A 19,007-nucleotide genomic window follows, 5' to 3' on the forward strand; every position below is an offset into this window, starting at 1 on the left:
TATATTTGAATCCAATGATACTATATCATTGTATATGAAAAACGATTCTGAGCGGAGATGGTTTATCTGTCTAGGACGGAGGTATTCAAACTGTGCGTCATCGCGGCTCCCAAGGGCGTCGCTAAAGTTTGAAAAGGGAGCCGCGTCAAAGCACAGAAAACCAACATCATACCTAGGTCTTGTATAATTATTATAAATATTATTTGCAATCATTATGGAAATGAAAACGTCACACCTTACGATTCGAACATTTAAAGTTTTATTTCTAATACTAAATTTACTATTAATATCACACATATAACATATTTCCCATATTGCATCCGTGTGTAGTTTCAATTTGTTCATAATAATTTTGGAGCAGTAAAAATATTGTGAACACCCAAAGGAGCCGTGTGCTAAAAAAGTTTGAATACCTCTGGTCTAGGATATATTATAAATTATTAAAAATTTTCAAATCTTAGATTTAAAAGGAATTTTTTTTATGAATTTCTAGCATAAAATAATTTAAGAATTTTCGTGATTTTTACGTTTGTAGTCTAAATTCAAACTTTTAATGCATATAAAAAAATTGTGATTATAAATTTGATTTATTTTTAAACTGCTATTTTAAAAATATATTAGGAGCCTTGTATTTAATTTGCAAATTTTAGATCTAAAAAGAAAAACATCTATGAATTTCTATCTAAAATAATTTGAACGTTGCCGTAATTTTTACGTGTTTAGTCAAAATTTGAACTTTTAATGCTTATAAAAAAAAATCATACCTATGTATTTTAAATATTTTTTAACTGCTATTGTTACAATGTATTAAATTTTCAAGCTTTTCTACCCAACAAATACATTTTGTGAAACTGAAAAAGTTAAAAAATTAAAATATCAGTAAATAGCTCAAAACAAATCTACATATTTTAAAAATAGTAACTAATATAGAAAATCGAGATATAAACATTCAGTGAAAATTTCTAGTATCTGCGGCCGTTTTTTTAAAGTAACACCAAAATCACTAAATATGAAATCCAGTGAAAATCCAATGTTGTAAGAATTTAAATTTCAAATGCTTATGAAAATGTAATATGAATTTCCAGTGGACATTTTCATTGTGATAAAGATTGAAAAAATTGTAAGGAATCATGTATTAAATTTTCAAATCTAAAATTGAAAGATGATGAAAATTATTTTTAAAAAAAACTATGAATTTCATTTATTTTTCAGCTGCCATTGTAACAAATGTTAAGAGCCTTGTGTTAAATTTTCAAACATTTCTACCCAATAAATTCATTTTTATCAATATTAATTTTAAAAAAATAGTAATTATCGAAAATTCAAAATACCTATGAATAGTTCAAATTAAGAAGAAATTTTTTGAAAATTGCACAGTGGATAGAATATACTTATATATACATACGGTGAAAATTGTATATATCTATGATCAATTGTCTTAAAGTTACATCAAAAAAGAAAATTGATTTTGTCAAAAACTGATTGTGCTTATAATTTCCAGTTTTTCCCTTAATTTTTAGTTGGTTTTTATCAATTATTTAGAAAAATATTAAGAATGCTTTTTATATATATTTAAATATATATATTAAGAATATATTTTTTTTTGAACCCCCAAAGTAACAAGATTCACTTTCTGATTGATTGAGGTACTGAAGTCAAAAATCGAAGAATTTTTACTGCCATAAAACGTGATGACTGATGACAGACACAAAAACAATGCATTCATCACTCCGCTCAGAATATAAAATTATAAAAATATAACATAATAATACACAATGAATACAGCTCTGTATTCTGAAGAAAAATAAAAAAGGATAATAAAATCATGATTAAATTATGTTTTTTAGTGGCAAGTGGCTAATAAAGTTCAAAAATTGTGTACACCAAAATCAACTAAAGCAACATTTTGAAAAAAAAAATGGAAAGGGGGTATTGGCGCCCGCAGGCAAATTATTTTTAAGAATCAAAATAGAAATTTGGAAAAAATTATGGTCTTTGAATACACAATGAAAACTACACTCTGTATTCTGAAGAAAAATAAAAAAGGATAATTAAATCATGATAAAATTATGTTTTTTAGTGGCAAGTGGCTAATAAAGTTTAGAAATTGTGTCCACAATAATAAACTAGAGCTACATTTTGAAAATAAAAATTGGAAAGGAGGTATTGGCGCCCGCAGGCAAATGATTTTTAAGGATCAAAAAAGAAATTTGGAAAAAAATATGGTCTTGGAATTCACAATGAAAACAGCACTCTGTATTCTAAAGAAAAATAAAAGAAGGATAATTAAATCATGATTTAATTAAGTTTTTTAGTGGCAATTGGCTACTAAAGTTAAAAAATTGTGTACACAACAATAAACTAGAGCAATAATTAAAAAAAAAAAACGGAAAGGGGGTATTGGCGCCCGCAGGCAAATGATTTTTAAGGATCAAAAAAGAAATTTGAAAAAAATATGGTCTTTAAATACACAATGAATAAGGCTCTATGTATTCTCCAGAAAAAATAAATTTAGGACAACAAACTCATGATAAAATTATATTTTTTAGTTGTAAGTGGTTATAAAGTTTGAAAATTGTGTCCACAAAAATTAACAAGAGCTACATTTTGAAAATAAAAATGGAAAGGGGGTATTTGCGCCCGCAGGCAAATTATTTTTAAGAATCAAAAAAGAAACTTGGAAAAAATTATGGTCTTGGAATACACAATGAAAACTGCACTCTGTATTGTCAAGAAAAATAAAAGGATATTTGAATCATGATAAAATTATGTTTTTTAGTGGCAAGTGGCTCATAATGTTTAATATTTGTGTACACAAAAATAAACTAGAGCTATATTTTGAAAATAAAAATGGAAAGGGGGTATTTGCGCCCGCAGGCAAATTATTTTTAAGAATCAAAATAGAAATTTGGAAAAACATATGGTCTTAAAATACACAATGAATACAGCTCTGTATTCTGAAGAAAAATAAAAGTAGAATAATTAAATCATGCTAAAATTATTGTTTTTTTAAGTGGCAAAATGGTAATAACGTTTAATAATTCTGTACACAAAATAAACTAGACCTATATTTTGAAAAAAAAAATAGAAAGGGGGTATTGGCACCCGCAGGCAAATTATTTTTAAGGATCAAAATAGAAATTTGGAAAAAATTATGATCTTAGAATACACAATGAAGACTACACTATGTATTCCCAAGAAAAATTAATGAAATAAAATATGACGGATAATTAAATCATGATAAAATTATGTTTTTTAGTGGCAAGTGGCTAATAAAATTTAATAATTATGTACACAAAAATAAACTAGAGCTATATTTTGAAAAAAAAAATGGAAAGGGGGTATTGGCTCCCGCAGGCAAATTATTTTTAAGGATCAAAATAGAAATTTGGAAAAAATTATGGTCTTGGAATACACAATAAAAACTACAATCTGTATTCTGAAGAAAAATAAGAGAAGGATAATTGAATCATGATTTAATTAAGTTTTTTAGTGGCAATTGGCTAATAAAGTTCAAAAATTGTGTACACCAAAATCAACTAAAGCTATATTTTGAAAAAAAAAATGGAAAGGGGGTATTGGCGCCCGCAGGCAAATTATTTTTAAGAATCAAAATAGAAATTTGGAAAAAAATATGGTCTTTAAATACACAATGAATACGGCTCTATGTATTCTCCGAAAAAATAAATGAAGGACAACAAACTCATGATAAAATTATGTTTTTTAGTGGCAAGTGGCTCATAATGTTTAATATTTGTGTACACAAAAATAAACCAGACCTATATTTTGAAAATAAAAATGGAAAGGGGGTATTTGCGCCCGCAGGCAAATTATTTTTAAGAATCAAAATAGACATTTGGAAAAACATATGGTCTTAAAATACACAATGAATACAGCTCTGTATTCTGAAGAAAAATAAAAGTAGAATAATTAAATCATGCTAAAATTATTGTTTTTTTAGTGGCAAAATGGTAATAACGTTTAATAATTCTGTACACAAAATAAACTAGAGCAATATTTTGAAAAAAAAAATGGAAAGGGGGTATTGGCGCCGGCAGGCAAATGATTTTTAAGGATCAAAAAGAAATTTGAAAAAAATATGGTCTTTAAATACACAATGAATACGGCTTATGTATTCTCCAGAAAAAATAAATGAAGGACAACAAACTCATGATAAAATTATATTTTTTAGTTGCAAGTGGTTATGAAGTTTGAAAATTGTGTCCACAAAAATTAACAAGAGCTACATTTTGAAAAAAAAAATTGGAAAGGGGGTATTGGCGCCCGCAGGCAAATTACTTTTAAGAATCAAAATAGAAATTTGGAAAAAATTATGATCTTAGAATACACAATGAAGACTACACTATGTATTCCCAAGAAAAATTAATGAAATAAAATATGACGGATAATTAAATCATGATAAAATTATGTTTTTTAGTGGCAAGTGGCTCATAATGTTTAATATTTGTGTACACAAAAATAAACTAGAGCTATATTTTGAAAATAAAAATGGAAAGGGGGTATTTGCGCCCGCAGGCAAATTATTTTTAAGAATCAAAATAGAAATTTGGAAAAACATATGGTCTTAAAATACACAATGAAAACTACACTCTGTATTCTGAAGAAAAATAAAAAAGGATAATTAAATCATTATCAAATTATTGTTTTTTTAGTGGCAAAATGGTAATAACGTTTAATAATTCTGTACACAAAATAAACTAGAGCTATATTTTGAAAAAAAAAAATGGAAAGGGGGTATTGGCGCCCGCAGGCAAATTATTTTTAAGAATCAAAATAGAAATTTGGAAAAAATTATGGTCTTGGAATACACAATAAAAACTACACTCTGTATTCTGAAGAAAAATAAGAGAAGGATAATTAAATCATGATTTAATTAAGTTTTTTAGTGGCAATTGGCTACTAAAGTTTAAAAATTGTGTACACAAAAATAAACAAGAGAAATATTTTGAAAAAAAAATTGGAAAGGGGGTATTGGCGCCCGCAGGAAAATGATTTTTAAGGATCAAAAAGAAATTTGAAAAAAAAATGGTCTTTAAATACACAATGAAAACTGCACTATGTATTCTCAAGAAAAATAAAAGAAGGATATTTGAATCATGATAAAATTATGTTTTTAGTTGCAAGTGGCTAATAAAGTTTAATAAGTGTGTACACAACAATAAACTAGAGCAATATTTAAAAAAAAAAAACGGAAAGGGGGTATTGGCGCCCGCAGGCAAATGATTTTTAAGGATCAAAAAGAAATTTGAAAAAAATATGGTCTTTAAATACACAATGAATACGGCTATATGTATTCTCCAGAAAAAATAAATGAAGGACAACAAACTCATGATAAAATTATATTTTTTAGTTGCAAGTGGTTATGAAGTTTGAAAATTGTGTCCACAAAAATTAACAAGAGCTACATTTTGAAAAAAAAAATTGGAAAGGGGGTATTGGCGCCCGCAGGCAAATTACTTTTAAGAATCAAAATAGAAATTTGGAAAAAATTATGATCTTAGAATACACAATGAAGACTACACTATGTATTCCCAAGAAAAATTAATGAAATAAAATATGACGGATAATTAAATCATGATAAAATTATGTTTTTTAGTGGCAAGTGGCAAATAAAGTTTAAGAATTCTGTACACAAAAATAAACTAGAGCTACATTTTGAAAAAAAAAAAATGGAAAGGGGGTATTGGCGCCCGCAGGCAAATTATTTTTAAGAATCAAAATAGAAATTTGGAAAAAATTATGGTCTTGGAATACACAATAAAAACTACAATCTGTATTCTGAAGAAAAATAAGAGAAGGATAATTAAATCATGATTTAATTAAGTTTTTTAGTGGCAATTGGCTACTAAAGTTTAAAAATTGTGTACACAAAAATAAACAAGAGAAATATTTTGAAAAAATATTGGAAAGGGGGTATTGGCGCCGGCAGGCAAATGATTTTTAAGGATCAAAAAGAAATTTGAAAAAAATATGGTCTTTAAATACACAATGAATACGGCTATATGTATTCTCCAGAAAAAATAAATGAAGGACAACAAACTCATGATAAAATTATATTTTTTAGTTGCAAGTGGTTATAAAGTTTGAAAATTGTGTCCACAAAAATTAACTTGAGCTACATTTTGAAAAAAAAAATTGGAAAGGGGGTATTGGCGCCCGCAGGCAAATAATTTTAAAGGATCAAAAAAGAAACTTGGAAAAAATTATGGTCTTGGAATACACAATGAAAACTGCACTCTGTATTGTCAAGAAAAATAAAAGGATATTTGAATCATGATAAAATTATGTTTTTTAGTGGCAAGTGGCTCATAATGTTTAATATTTGTGTACACAAAAATAAACTAGAGCTATATTTTGAAAATAAAAATGGAAAGGGGGTATTTGCGCCCGCAGGCAAATTATTTTTAAGGATCAAAATAGAAATTTGGAAAAAATTATGGTCTTGGAATACACAATAAAAACTTCACTCTGTATTCTGAAGAAAAATAAGAGAAGGATAATTAAATCATGATTTAATTAAGTTTTTTAGTGGCAATTGGCTGCTAAAATTTGGAAAAACATATGGTCTTAAAATACACAATGAATACAGCTCTGTATTCTGAAGAAAAATAAAAGTAGAATAATTAAATCATGCTAAAATTATTGTTTTTTTAGTGGCAAAATGGTAATAACGTTTAATAATTCTGTACACAAAATAAACTAGAGCTATATTTTGAAAAAAAAAATGGAAAGGGGGTATTGGCACCCGCAGGCAAATTATTTTTAAGGATCAAAATAGAAATTTGGAAAAAATTATGGTCTTGGAATACACAATAAAAACTTCACTCTGTATTCTGAAGAAAAATAAGAGAAGGATAATTAAATCATGATTTAATTAAGTTTTTTAGTGGCAATTGGCTGCTAAAATTTAAAAATTGTGTACACAAAAATAAACTAGAGCTATATTTTGAAAAAAAAAAATGGAAAGGGGGTATTGGCGCCCGCAGGCAAATTATTTTTAAGAATCAAAATAGAAATTTGGAAAAAATTATGGTCTTGGAATACACAATAAAAACTACACTCTGTATTCTGAAGAAAAATAAGAGAAGGATAATTAAATCATGATTTAATTAAGTTTTTTAGTGGCAATTGGCTACTACAGTTTAAAAATTGTGTACACAAAAATAAACAAGAGAAATATTTTGAAAAAAAAATTGGAAAGGGGGTATTGACACCCGCAGGAAAATGATTTTTAAGGATCAAAAAGAAATTTGAAAAAAATATGGTCTTTAAATACACAATGAAAACTGCACTATGTATTCTCAAGAAAAATAAAAGAAGGATATTTGAATCATGATAAAATTATGTTTTTTAGTGGCAAGTGGCTCATAAAGTTTAATAGTTCTGTACACAAAAATAATCTAGAGCTATATTTTGAAAATAAAAATGGAAAGGGGGTATTGGCGCCCGCAGGCAAATGATTTTTAAGGATCAAAAAGGAAATTAGGAAAAACATATGGTCTTAAAATACACAATGAATACAGCTCTGTATTCTGAGGAAAAATAAAAGTAGAATAATTAAATCATGATAAAATTATGTTTTTTAGTGGCAAGTGGCTAATAAAATTTAATAATTCTGTACACAAAAATAAACTAGAGCTATATTTTGAAGAAAAAAAATGGAAAGGGGGATTGGCGCCCGCAGGCAAATTATTTTTAAGAATCAAAATAGAAATTTGGAAAAAATTATGGTCTTGGAATACACAATAAAAACTACAATCTGTATTCTGAAGAAAAATAAGAGAAGGATAAATAAATCATGATTTAATTAAGTTTTTTAGTGGCAATTGGCTAATAAAGTTCAAAAATTGTGTACACCAAAATCAACTAAAGCAACATTTTGAAAAAAAAAATGGAAAGGGGGTATTGGCGCCCGCAGGCAAATTATTTTTAAGAATCAAAATAGAAATTTGGAAAAAATTATGGTCTTTGAATACACAATGAAAACTGCACTATGTATTCTCAAGAAAAATAAAAGAAGGATATTTGAATCATGATAAAATTATGTTTTTAGTTGCAAGTGGCTAATAAAGTTTAATAAGTGTGTACACAACAATAAACTAGAGCAATATTTAAAAAAAAAAAACGGAAAGGGGGTATTGGCGCCCGCAGGCAAATGATTTTTAAGGATCAAAAAGAAATTTGAAAAAAATATGGTCTTTAAATACACAATGAATACGGCTATATGTATTCTCCTGAAAAAATAAATGAAGGACAACAAACTCATGATAAAATTATATTTTTTAGTTGCAAGTGGTTATGAAGTTTGAAAATTGTGTCCACAAAAATTAACAAGAGCTACATTTTGAAAAAAAAAATTGGAAAGGGGGTATTGGCGCCCGCAGGCAAATTACTTTTAAGAATCAAAATAGAAATTTGGAAAAAATTATGATCTTAGAATACACAATGAAGACTACACTATGTATTCCCAAGAAAAATTAATGAAATAAAATATGACGGATAATTAAATCATGATAAAATTATGTTTTTTAGTGGCAAGTGGCAAATAAAGTTTAAGAATTCTGTACACAAAAATAAACTAGAGCTACATTTTGAAAAAAAAAAAATGGAAAGGGGGTATTGGCGCCCGCAGGCAAATTATTTTTAAGAATCAAAATAGAAATTTGGAAAAAATTATGGTCTTGGAATACACAATAAAAACTACAATCTGTATTCTGAAGAAAAATAAGAGAAGGATAATTAAATCATGATTTAATTAAGTTTTTTAGTGGCAATTGGCTACTAAAGTTTAAAAATTGTGTACACAAAAATAAACAAGAGAAATATTTTGAAAAAATATTGGAAAGGGGGTATTGGCGCCGGCAGGCAAATGATTTTTAAGGATCAAAAAGAAATTTGAAAAAAATATGGTCTTTAAATACACAATGAATACGGCTATATGTATTCTCCAGAAAAAATAAATGAAGGACAACAAACTCATGATAAAATTATATTTTTTAGTTGCAAGTGGTTATAAAGTTTGAAAATTGTGTCCACAAAAATTAACTTGAGCTACATTTTGAAAAAAAAAATTGGAAAGGGGGTATTGGCGCCCGCAGGCAAATAATTTTAAAGGATCAAAAAAGAAACTTGGAAAAAATTATGGTCTTGGAATACACAATGAAAACTGCACTCTGTATTGTCAAGAAAAATAAAAGGATATTTGAATCATGATAAAATTATGTTTTTTAGTGGCAAGTGGCTCATAATGTTTAATATTTGTGTACACAAAAATAAACTAGAGCTATATTTTGAAAATAAAAATGGAAAGGGGGTATTTGCGCCCGCAGGCAAATTATTTTTAAGGATCAAAATAGAAATTTGGAAAAAATTATGGTCTTGGAATACACAATAAAAACTTCACTCTGTATTCTGAAGAAAAATAAGAGAAGGATAATTAAATCATGATTTAATTAAGTTTTTTAGTGGCAATTGGCTGCTAAAATTTGGAAAAACATATGGTCTTAAAATACACAATGAATACAGCTCTGTATTCTGAAGAAAAATAAAAGTAGAATAATTAAATCATGCTAAAATTATTGTTTTTTTAGTGGCAAAATGGTAATAACGTTTAATAATTCTGTACACAAAATAAACTAGAGCTATATTTTGAAAAAAAAAATGGAAAGGGGGTATTGGCACCCGCAGGCAAATTATTTTTAAGGATCAAAATAGAAATTTGGAAAAAATTATGGTCTTGGAATACACAATAAAAACTTCACTCTGTATTCTGAAGAAAAATAAGAGAAGGATAATTAAATCATGATTTAATTAAGTTTTTTAGTGGCAATTGGCTGCTAAAATTTAAAAATTGTGTACACAAAAATAAACTAGAGCTATATTTTGAAAAAAAAAAATGGAAAGGGGGTATTGGCGCCCGCAGGCAAATTATTTTTAAGAATCAAAATAGAAATTTGGAAAAAATTATGGTCTTGGAATACACAATAAAAACTACACTCTGTATTCTGAAGAAAAATAAGAGAAGGATAATTAAATCATGATTTAATTAAGTTTTTTAGTGGCAATTGGCTACTACAGTTTAAAAATTGTGTACACAAAAATAAACAAGAGAAATATTTTGAAAAAAAAATTGGAAAGGGGGTATTGACACCCGCAGGAAAATGATTTTTAAGGATCAAAAAGAAATTTGAAAAAAATATGGTCTTTAAATACACAATGAAAACTGCACTATGTATTCTCAAGAAAAATAAAAGAAGGATATTTGAATCATGATAAAATTATGTTTTTTAGTGGCAAGTGGCTCATAAAGTTTAATAGTTCTGTACACAAAAATAATCTAGAGCTATATTTTGAAAATAAAAATGGAAAGGGGGTATTGGCGCCCGCAGGCAAATGATTTTTAAGGATCAAAAAGGAAATTAGGAAAAACATATGGTCTTAAAATACACAATGAATACAGCTCTGTATTCTGAGGAAAAATAAAAGTAGAATAATTAAATCATGATAAAATTATGTTTTTTAGTGGCAAGTGGCTAATAAAATTTAATAATTCTGTACACAAAAATAAACTAGAGCTATATTTTGAAGAAAAAAAATGGAAAGGGGGATTGGCGCCCGCAGGCAAATTATTTTTAAGAATCAAAATAGAAATTTGGAAAAAATTATGGTCTTGGAATACACAATAAAAACTACAATCTGTATTCTGAAGAAAAATAAGAGAAGGATAAATAAATCATGATTTAATTAAGTTTTTTAGTGGCAATTGGCTAATAAAGTTCAAAAATTGTGTACACCAAAATCAACTAAAGCAACATTTTGAAAAAAAAAATGGAAAGGGGGTATTGGCGCCCGCAGGCAAATTATTTTTAAGAATCAAAATAGAAATTTGGAAAAAATTATGGTCTTTGAATACACAATGAAAACTGCACTATGTATTCTCAAGAAAAATAAAAGAAGGATATTTGAATCATGATAAAATTATGTTTTTAGTTGCAAGTGGCTAATAAAGTTTAATAAGTGTGTACACAACAATAAACTAGAGCAATATTTAAAAAAAAAAAACGGAAAGGGGGTATTGGCGCCCGCAGGCAAATGATTTTTAAGGATCAAAAAGAAATTTGAAAAAAATATGGTCTTTAAATACACAATGAATACGGCTATATGTATTCTCCAGAAAAAATAAATGAAGGACAACAAACTCATGATAAAATTATATTTTTTAGTTGCAAGTGGTTATGAAGTTTGAAAATTGTGTCCACAAAAATTAACAAGAGCTACATTTTGAAAAAAAAAATTGGAAAGGGGGTATTGGCGCCCGCAGGCAAATTACTTTTAAGAATCAAAATAGAAATTTGGAAAAAATTATGATCTTAGAATACACAATGAAGACTACACTATGTATTCCCAAGAAAAATTAATGAAATAAAATATGACGGATAATTAAATCATGATAAAATTATGTTTTTTAGTGGCAAGTGGCAAATAAAGTTTAAGAATTCTGTACACAAAAATAAACTAGAGCTACATTTTGAAAAAAAAAAAATGGAAAGGGGGTATTGGCGCCCGCAGGCAAATTATTTTTAAGAATCAAAATAGAAATTTGGAAAAAATTATGGTCTTGGAATACACAATAAAAACTACAATCTGTATTCTGAAGAAAAATAAGAGAAGGATAATTAAATCATGATTTAATTAAGTTTTTTAGTGGCAATTGGCTACTAAAGTTTAAAAATTGTGTACACAAAAATAAACAAGAGAAATATTTTGAAAAAATATTGGAAAGGGGGTATTGGCGCCGGCAGGCAAATGATTTTTAAGGATCAAAAAGAAATTTGAAAAAAATATGGTCTTTAAATACACAATGAATACGGCTATATGTATTCTCCAGAAAAAATAAATGAAGGACAACAAACTCATGATAAAATTATATTTTTTAGTTGCAAGTGGTTATAAAGTTTGAAAATTGTGTCCACAAAAATTAACTTGAGCTACATTTTGAAAAAAAAAATTGGAAAGGGGGTATTGGCGCCCGCAGGCAAATAATTTTAAAGGATCAAAAAAGAAACTTGGAAAAAATTATGGTCTTGGAATACACAATGAAAACTGCACTCTGTATTGTCAAGAAAAATAAAAGGATATTTGAATCATGATAAAATTATGTTTTTTAGTGGCAAGTGGCTCATAATGTTTAATATTTGTGTACACAAAAATAAACTAGAGCTATATTTTGAAAATAAAAATGGAAAGGGGGTATTTGCGCCCGCAGGCAAATTATTTTTAAGGATCAAAATAGAAATTTGGAAAAAATTATGGTCTTGGAATACACAATAAAAACTTCACTCTGTATTCTGAAGAAAAATAAGAGAAGGATAATTAAATCATGATTTAATTAAGTTTTTTAGTGGCAATTGGCTGCTAAAATTTAAAAATTGTGTACACAAAAATAAACTAGAGCTATATTTTGAAAAAAAAAAATGGAAAGGGGGTATTGGCGCCCGCAGGCAAATTATTTTTAAGAATCAAAATAGAAATTTGGAAAAAATTATGGTCTTGGAATACACAATAAAAACTACACTCTGTATTCTGAAGAAAAATAAGAGAAGGATAATTAAATCATGATTTAATTAAGTTTTTTAGTGGCAATTGGCTACTACAGTTTAAAAATTGTGTACACAAAAATAAACAAGAGAAATATTTTGAAAAAAAAATTGGAAAGGGGGTATTGACACCCGCAGGAAAATGATTTTTAAGGATCAAAAAGAAATTTGAAAAAAATATGGTCTTTAAATACACAATGAAAACTGCACTATGTATTCTCAAGAAAAATAAAAGAAGGATATTTGAATCATGATAAAATTATGTTTTTTAGTGGCAAGTGGCTCATAAAGTTTAATAGTTCTGTACACAAAAATAATCTAGAGCTATATTTTGAAAATAAAAATGGAAAGGGGGTATTGGCGCCCGCAGGCAAATGATTTTTAAGGATCAAAAAGGAAATTAGGAAAAACATATGGTCTTAAAATACACAATGAATACAGCTCTGTATTCTGAGGAAAAATAAAAGTAGAATAATTAAATCATGATAAAATTATGTTTTTTAGTGGCAAGTGGCTAATAAAATTTAATAATTCTGTACACAAAAATAAACTAGAGCTATATTTTGAAGAAAAAAAATGGAAAGGGGGTATTGGCGCCCGCAGGCAAATTATTTTTAAGAATCAAAATAGAAATTTGGAAAAAATTATGGTCTTGGAATACACAATAAAAACTACAATCTGTATTCTGAAGAAAAATAAGAGAAGGATAAATAAATCATGATTTAATTAAGTTTTTTAGTGGCAATTGGCTAATAAAGTTCAAAAATTGTGTACACCAAAATCAACTAAAGCAACATTTTGAAAAAAAAAATGGAAAGGGGGTATTGGCGCCCGCAGGCAAATTATTTTTAAGAATCAAAATAGAAATTTGGAAAAAATTATGGTCTTTGAATACACAATGAAAACTGCACTATGTATTCTCAAGAAAAATAAAAGAAGGATATTTGAATCATGATAAAATTATGTTTTTAGTTGCAAGTGGCTAATAAAGTTTAATAAGTGTGTACACAACAATAAACTAGAGCAATATTTAAAAAAAAAAAACGGAAAGGGGGTATTGGCGCCCGCAGGCAAATGATTTTTAAGGATCAAAAAGAAATTTGAAAAAAATATGGTCTTTAAATACACAATGAATACGGCTATATGTATTCTCCAGAAAAAATAAATGAAGGACAACAAACTCATGATAAAATTATATTTTTTAGTTGCAAGTGGTTATGAAGTTTGAAAATTGTGTCCACAAAAATTAACAAGAGCTACATTTTGAAAAAAAAAATTGGAAAGGGGGTATTGGCGCCCGCAGGCAAATTACTTTTAAGAATCAAAATAGAAATTTGGAAAAAATTATGATCTTAGAATACACAATGAAGACTACACTATGTATTCCCAAGAAAAATTAATGAAATAAAATATGACGGATAATTAAATCATGATAAAATTATGTTTTTTAGTGGCAAGTGGCAAATAAAGTTTAAGAATTCTGTACACAAAAATAAACTAGAGCTACATTTTGAAAAAAAAAAAATGGAAAGGGGGTATTGGCGCCCGCAGGCAAATTATTTTTAAGAATCAAAATAGAAATTTGGAAAAAATTATGGTCTTGGAATACACAATAAAAACTACAATCTGTATTCTGAAGAAAAATAAGAGAAGGATAATTAAATCATGATTTAATTAAGTTTTTTAGTGGCAATTGGCTACTAAAGTTTAAAAATTGTGTACACAAAAATAAACAAGAGAAATATTTTGAAAAAATATTGGAAAGGGGGTATTGGCGCCGGCAGGCAAATGATTTTTAAGGATCAAAAAGAAATTTGAAAAAAATATGGTCTTTAAATACACAATGAATACGGCTATATGTATTCTCCAGAAAAAATAAATGAAGGACAACAAACTCATGATAAAATTATATTTTTTAGTTGCAAGTGGTTATAAAGTTTGAAAATTGTGTCCACAAAAATTAACTTGAGCTACATTTTGAAAAAAAAAATTGGAAAGGGGGTATTGGCGCCCGCAGGCAAATAATTTTAAAGGATCAAAAAAGAAACTTGGAAAAAATTATGGTCTTGGAATACACAATGAAAACTGCACTCTGTATTGTCAAGAAAAATAAAAGGATATTTGAATCATGATAAAATTATGTTTTTTAGTGGCAAGTGGCTCATAATGTTTAATATTTGTGTACACAAAAATAAACTAGAGCTATATTTTGAAAATAAAAATGGAAAGGGGGTATTTGCGCCCGCAGGCAAATTATTTTTAAGGATCAAAATAGAAATTTGGAAAAAATTATGGTCTTGGAATACACAATAAAAACTTCACTCTGTATTCTGAAGAAAAATAAGAGAAGGATAATTAAATCATGATTTAATTAAGTTTTTTAGTGGCAATTGGCTGCTAAAATTTAAAAATTGTGTACACAAAAATAAACTAGAGCTATATTTTGAAAAAAAAAAATGGAAAGGGGGTATTGGCGCCCGCAGGCAAATTATTTTTAAGAATCAAAATAGAAATTTGGAAAAAATTATGGTCTTGGAATACACAATAAAAACTACACTCTGTATTCTGAAGAAAAATAAGAGAAGGATAATTAAATCATGATTTAATTAAGTTTTTTAGTGGCAATTGGCTACTACAGTTTAAAAATTGTGTACACAAAAATAAACAAGAGAAATATTTTGAAAAAAAAATTGGAAAGGGGGTATTGACACCCGCAGGAAAATGATTTTTAAGGATCAAAAAGAAATTTGAAAAAAATATGGTCTTTAAATACACAATGAAAACTGCACTATGTATTCTCAAGAAAAATAAAAGAAGGATATTTGAATCATGATAAAATTATGTTTTTTAGTGGCAAGTGGCTCATAAAGTTTAATAGTTCTGTACACAAAAATAATCTAGAGCTATATTTTGAAAATAAAAATGGAAAGGGGGTATTGGCGCCCGCAGGCAAATGATTTTTAAGGATCAAAAAGGAAATTAGGAAAAACATATGGTCTTAAAATACACAATGAATACAGCTCTGTATTCTGAGGAAAAATAAAAGTAGAATAATTAAATCATGATAAAATTATGTTTTTTAGTGGCAAGTGGCTAATAAAATTTAATAATTCTGTACACAAAAATAAACTAGAGCTATATTTTGAAGAAAAAAAATGGAAAGGGGGTATTGGCGCCCGCAGGCAAATTATTTTTAAGAATCAAAATAGAAATTTGGAAAAAATTATGGTCTTGGAATACACAATAAAAACTACAATCTGTATTCTGAAGAAAAATAAGAGAAGGATAAATAAATCATGATTTAATTAAGTTTTTTAGTGGCAATTGGCTAATAAAGTTCAAAAATTGTGTACACCAAAATCAACTAAAGCAACATTTTGAAAAAAAAAATGGAAAGGGGGTATTGGCGCCCGCAGGCAAATTATTTTTAAGAATCAAAATAGAAATTTGGAAAAAATTATGGTCTTTGAATACACAATGAAAACTGCACTATGTATTCTCAAGAAAAATAAAAGAAGGATATTTGAATCATGATAAAATTATGTTTTTAGTTGCAAGTGGCTAATAAAGTTTAATAAGTGTGTACACAACAATAAACTAGAGCAATATTTAAAAAAAAAAAACGGAAAGGGGGTATTGGCGCCCGCAGGCAAATGATTTTTAAGGATCAAAAAGAAATTTGAAAAAAATATGGTCTTTAAATACACAATGAATACGGCTATATGTATTCTCCAGAAAAAATAAATGAAGGACAACAAACTCATGATAAAATTATATTTTTTAGTTGCAAGTGGTTATGAAGTTTGAAAATTGTGTCCACAAAAATTAACAAGAGCTACATTTTGAAAAAAAAAATTGGAAAGGGGGTATTGGCGCCCGCAGGCAAATTACTTTTAAGAATCAAAATAGAAATTTGGAAAAAATTATGATCTTAGAATACACAATGAAGACTACACTATGTATTCCCAAGAAAAATTAATGAAATAAAATATGACGGATAATTAAATCATGATAAAATTATGTTTTTTAGTGGCAAGTGGCAAATAAAGTTTAAGAATTCTGTACACAAAAATAAACTAGAGCTACATTTTGAAAAAAAAAAAATGGAAAGGGGGTATTGGCGCCCGCAGGCAAATTATTTTTAAGAATCAAAATAGAAATTTGGAAAAAATTATGGTCTTGGAATACACAATAAAAACTACAATCTGTATTCTGAAGAAAAATAAGAGAAGGATAATTAAATCATGATTTAATTAAGTTTTTTAGTGGCAATTGGCTACTAAAGTTTAAAAATTGTGTACACAAAAATAAACAAGAGAAATATTTTGAAAAAATATTGGAAAGGGGGTATTGGCGCCGGCAGGCAAATGATTTTTAAGGATCAAAAAGAAATTTGAAAAAAATATGGTCTTTAAATACACAATGAATACGGCTATATGTATTCTCCAGAAAAAATAAATGAAGGACAACAAACTCATGATAAAATTATATTTTTTAGTTGCAAGTGGTTATAAAGTTTGAAAATTGTGTCCACAAAAATTAACTTGAGCTACATTTTGAAAAAAAAAATTGGAAAGGGGGTATTGGCGCCCGCAGGCAAATAATTTTAAAGGATCAAAAAAGAAACTTGGAAAAAATTATGGTCTTGGAATACACAATGAAAACTGCACTCTGTATTGTCAAGAAAAATAAAAGGATATTTGAATCATGATAAAATTATGTTTTTTAGTGGCAAGTGGCTCATAATGTTTAATATTTGTGTACACAAAAATAAACTAGAGCTATATTTTGAAAATAAAAATGGAAAGGGGGTATTTGCGCCCGCAGGCAAATTATTTTTAAGGATCAAAATAGAAATTTGGAAAAAATTATGGTCTTGGAATACACAATAAAAACTTCACTCTGTATTCTGAAGAAAAATAAGAGAAGGATAATTAAATCATGATTTAATTAAGTTTTTTAGTGGCAATTGGCTGCTAAAATTTAAAAATTGTGTACACAAAAATAAACTAGAGCTATATTTTGAAAAAAAAAAATGGAAAGGGGGTATTGGCGCCCGCAGGCAAATTATTTTTAAGAATCAAAATAGAAATTTGGAAAAAATTATGGTCTTGGAATACACAATAAAAACTACACTCTGTATTCTGAAGAAAAATAAGAGAAGGATAATTAAATCATGATTTAATTAAGTTTTTTAGTGGCAATTGGCTACTACAGTTTAAAAATTGTGTACACAAAAATAAACAAGAGAAATATTTTGAAAAAAAAATTGGAAAGGGGGTATTGACACCCGCAGGAAAATGATTTTTAAGGATCAAAAAGAAATTTGAAAAAAATATGGTCTTTAAATACACAATGAAAACTGCACTATGTATTCTCAAGAAAAATAAAAGAAGGATATTTGAATCATGATAAAATTATGTTTTTTAGTGGCAAGTGGCTCATAAAGTTTAATAGTTCTGTACACAAAAATAATCTAGAGCTATATTTTGAAAATAAAAATGGAAAGGGGGTATTGGCGCCCGCAGGCAAATGATTTTTAAGGATCAAAAAGGAAATTAGGAAAAACATATGGTCTTAAAATACACAATGAATACAGCTCTGTATTCTGAGGAAAAATAAAAGTAGAATAATTAAATCATGATAAAATTATGTTTTTTAGTGGCAAGTGGCTAATAAAATTTAATAATTCTGTACACAAAAATAAACTAGAGCTATATTTTGAAGAAAAAAAATGGAAAGGGGGATTGGCGCCCGCAGGCAAATTATTTTTAAGAATCAAAATAGAAATTTGGAAAAAATTATGGTCTTGGAATACACAATAAAAACTACAATCTGTATTCTGAAGAAAAATAAGAGAAGGATAAATAAATCATGATTTAATTAAGTTTTTTAGTGGCAATTGGCTAATAAAGTTCAAAAATTGTGTACACCAAAATCAACTAAAGCAACATTTTGAAAAAAAAAATGGAAAGGGGGTATTGGCGCCCGCAGGCAAATTATTTTTAAGAATCAAAATAGAAATTTGGAAAAAATTATGGTCTTTGAATACACAATGAAAACTGCACTATGTATTCTCAAGAAAAATAAAAGAAGGATATTTGAATCATGATAAAATTATGTTTTTAGTTGCAAGTGGCTAATAAAGTTTAATAAGTGTGTACACAACAATAAACTAGAGCAATATTTAAAAAAAAAAAAACAGAAAGGGGGTATTGGCGCCCGCAGGCAAATGATTTTTAAGGATCAAAAAGAAATTTGAAAAAAATATGGTCTTTAAATACACAATGAATACGGCTATATGTATTCTCCAGAAAAAATAAATGAAGGACAACAAACTCATGATAAAATTATATTTTTTAGTTGCAAGTGGTTATGAAGTTTGAAAAT

At 27.5% G+C, this 19,007-nt stretch overlaps 1 long non-coding RNA gene across 1 annotated transcript in view; it reads right to left on the bottom strand.

Annotated features, from left to right (window-relative positions):
- Window positions 1–19,007, bottom strand: part of LOC149055203 (uncharacterized) — a 55,095-nt gene that overhangs the window by 13,097 nt on the left and 22,991 nt on the right. The gene's annotated exons all lie outside the window — the stretch shown is intronic.

This window comes from Diuraphis noxia, unplaced genomic scaffold (assembly GCF_037042655.1).
Source record: "Diuraphis noxia isolate RWA-SAM2 unplaced genomic scaffold, SU_Dnox_SAM2 contig0005, whole genome shotgun sequence".
Classification (NCBI taxonomy): Eukaryota; Metazoa; Arthropoda; class Insecta; order Hemiptera; family Aphididae; genus Diuraphis; species Diuraphis noxia.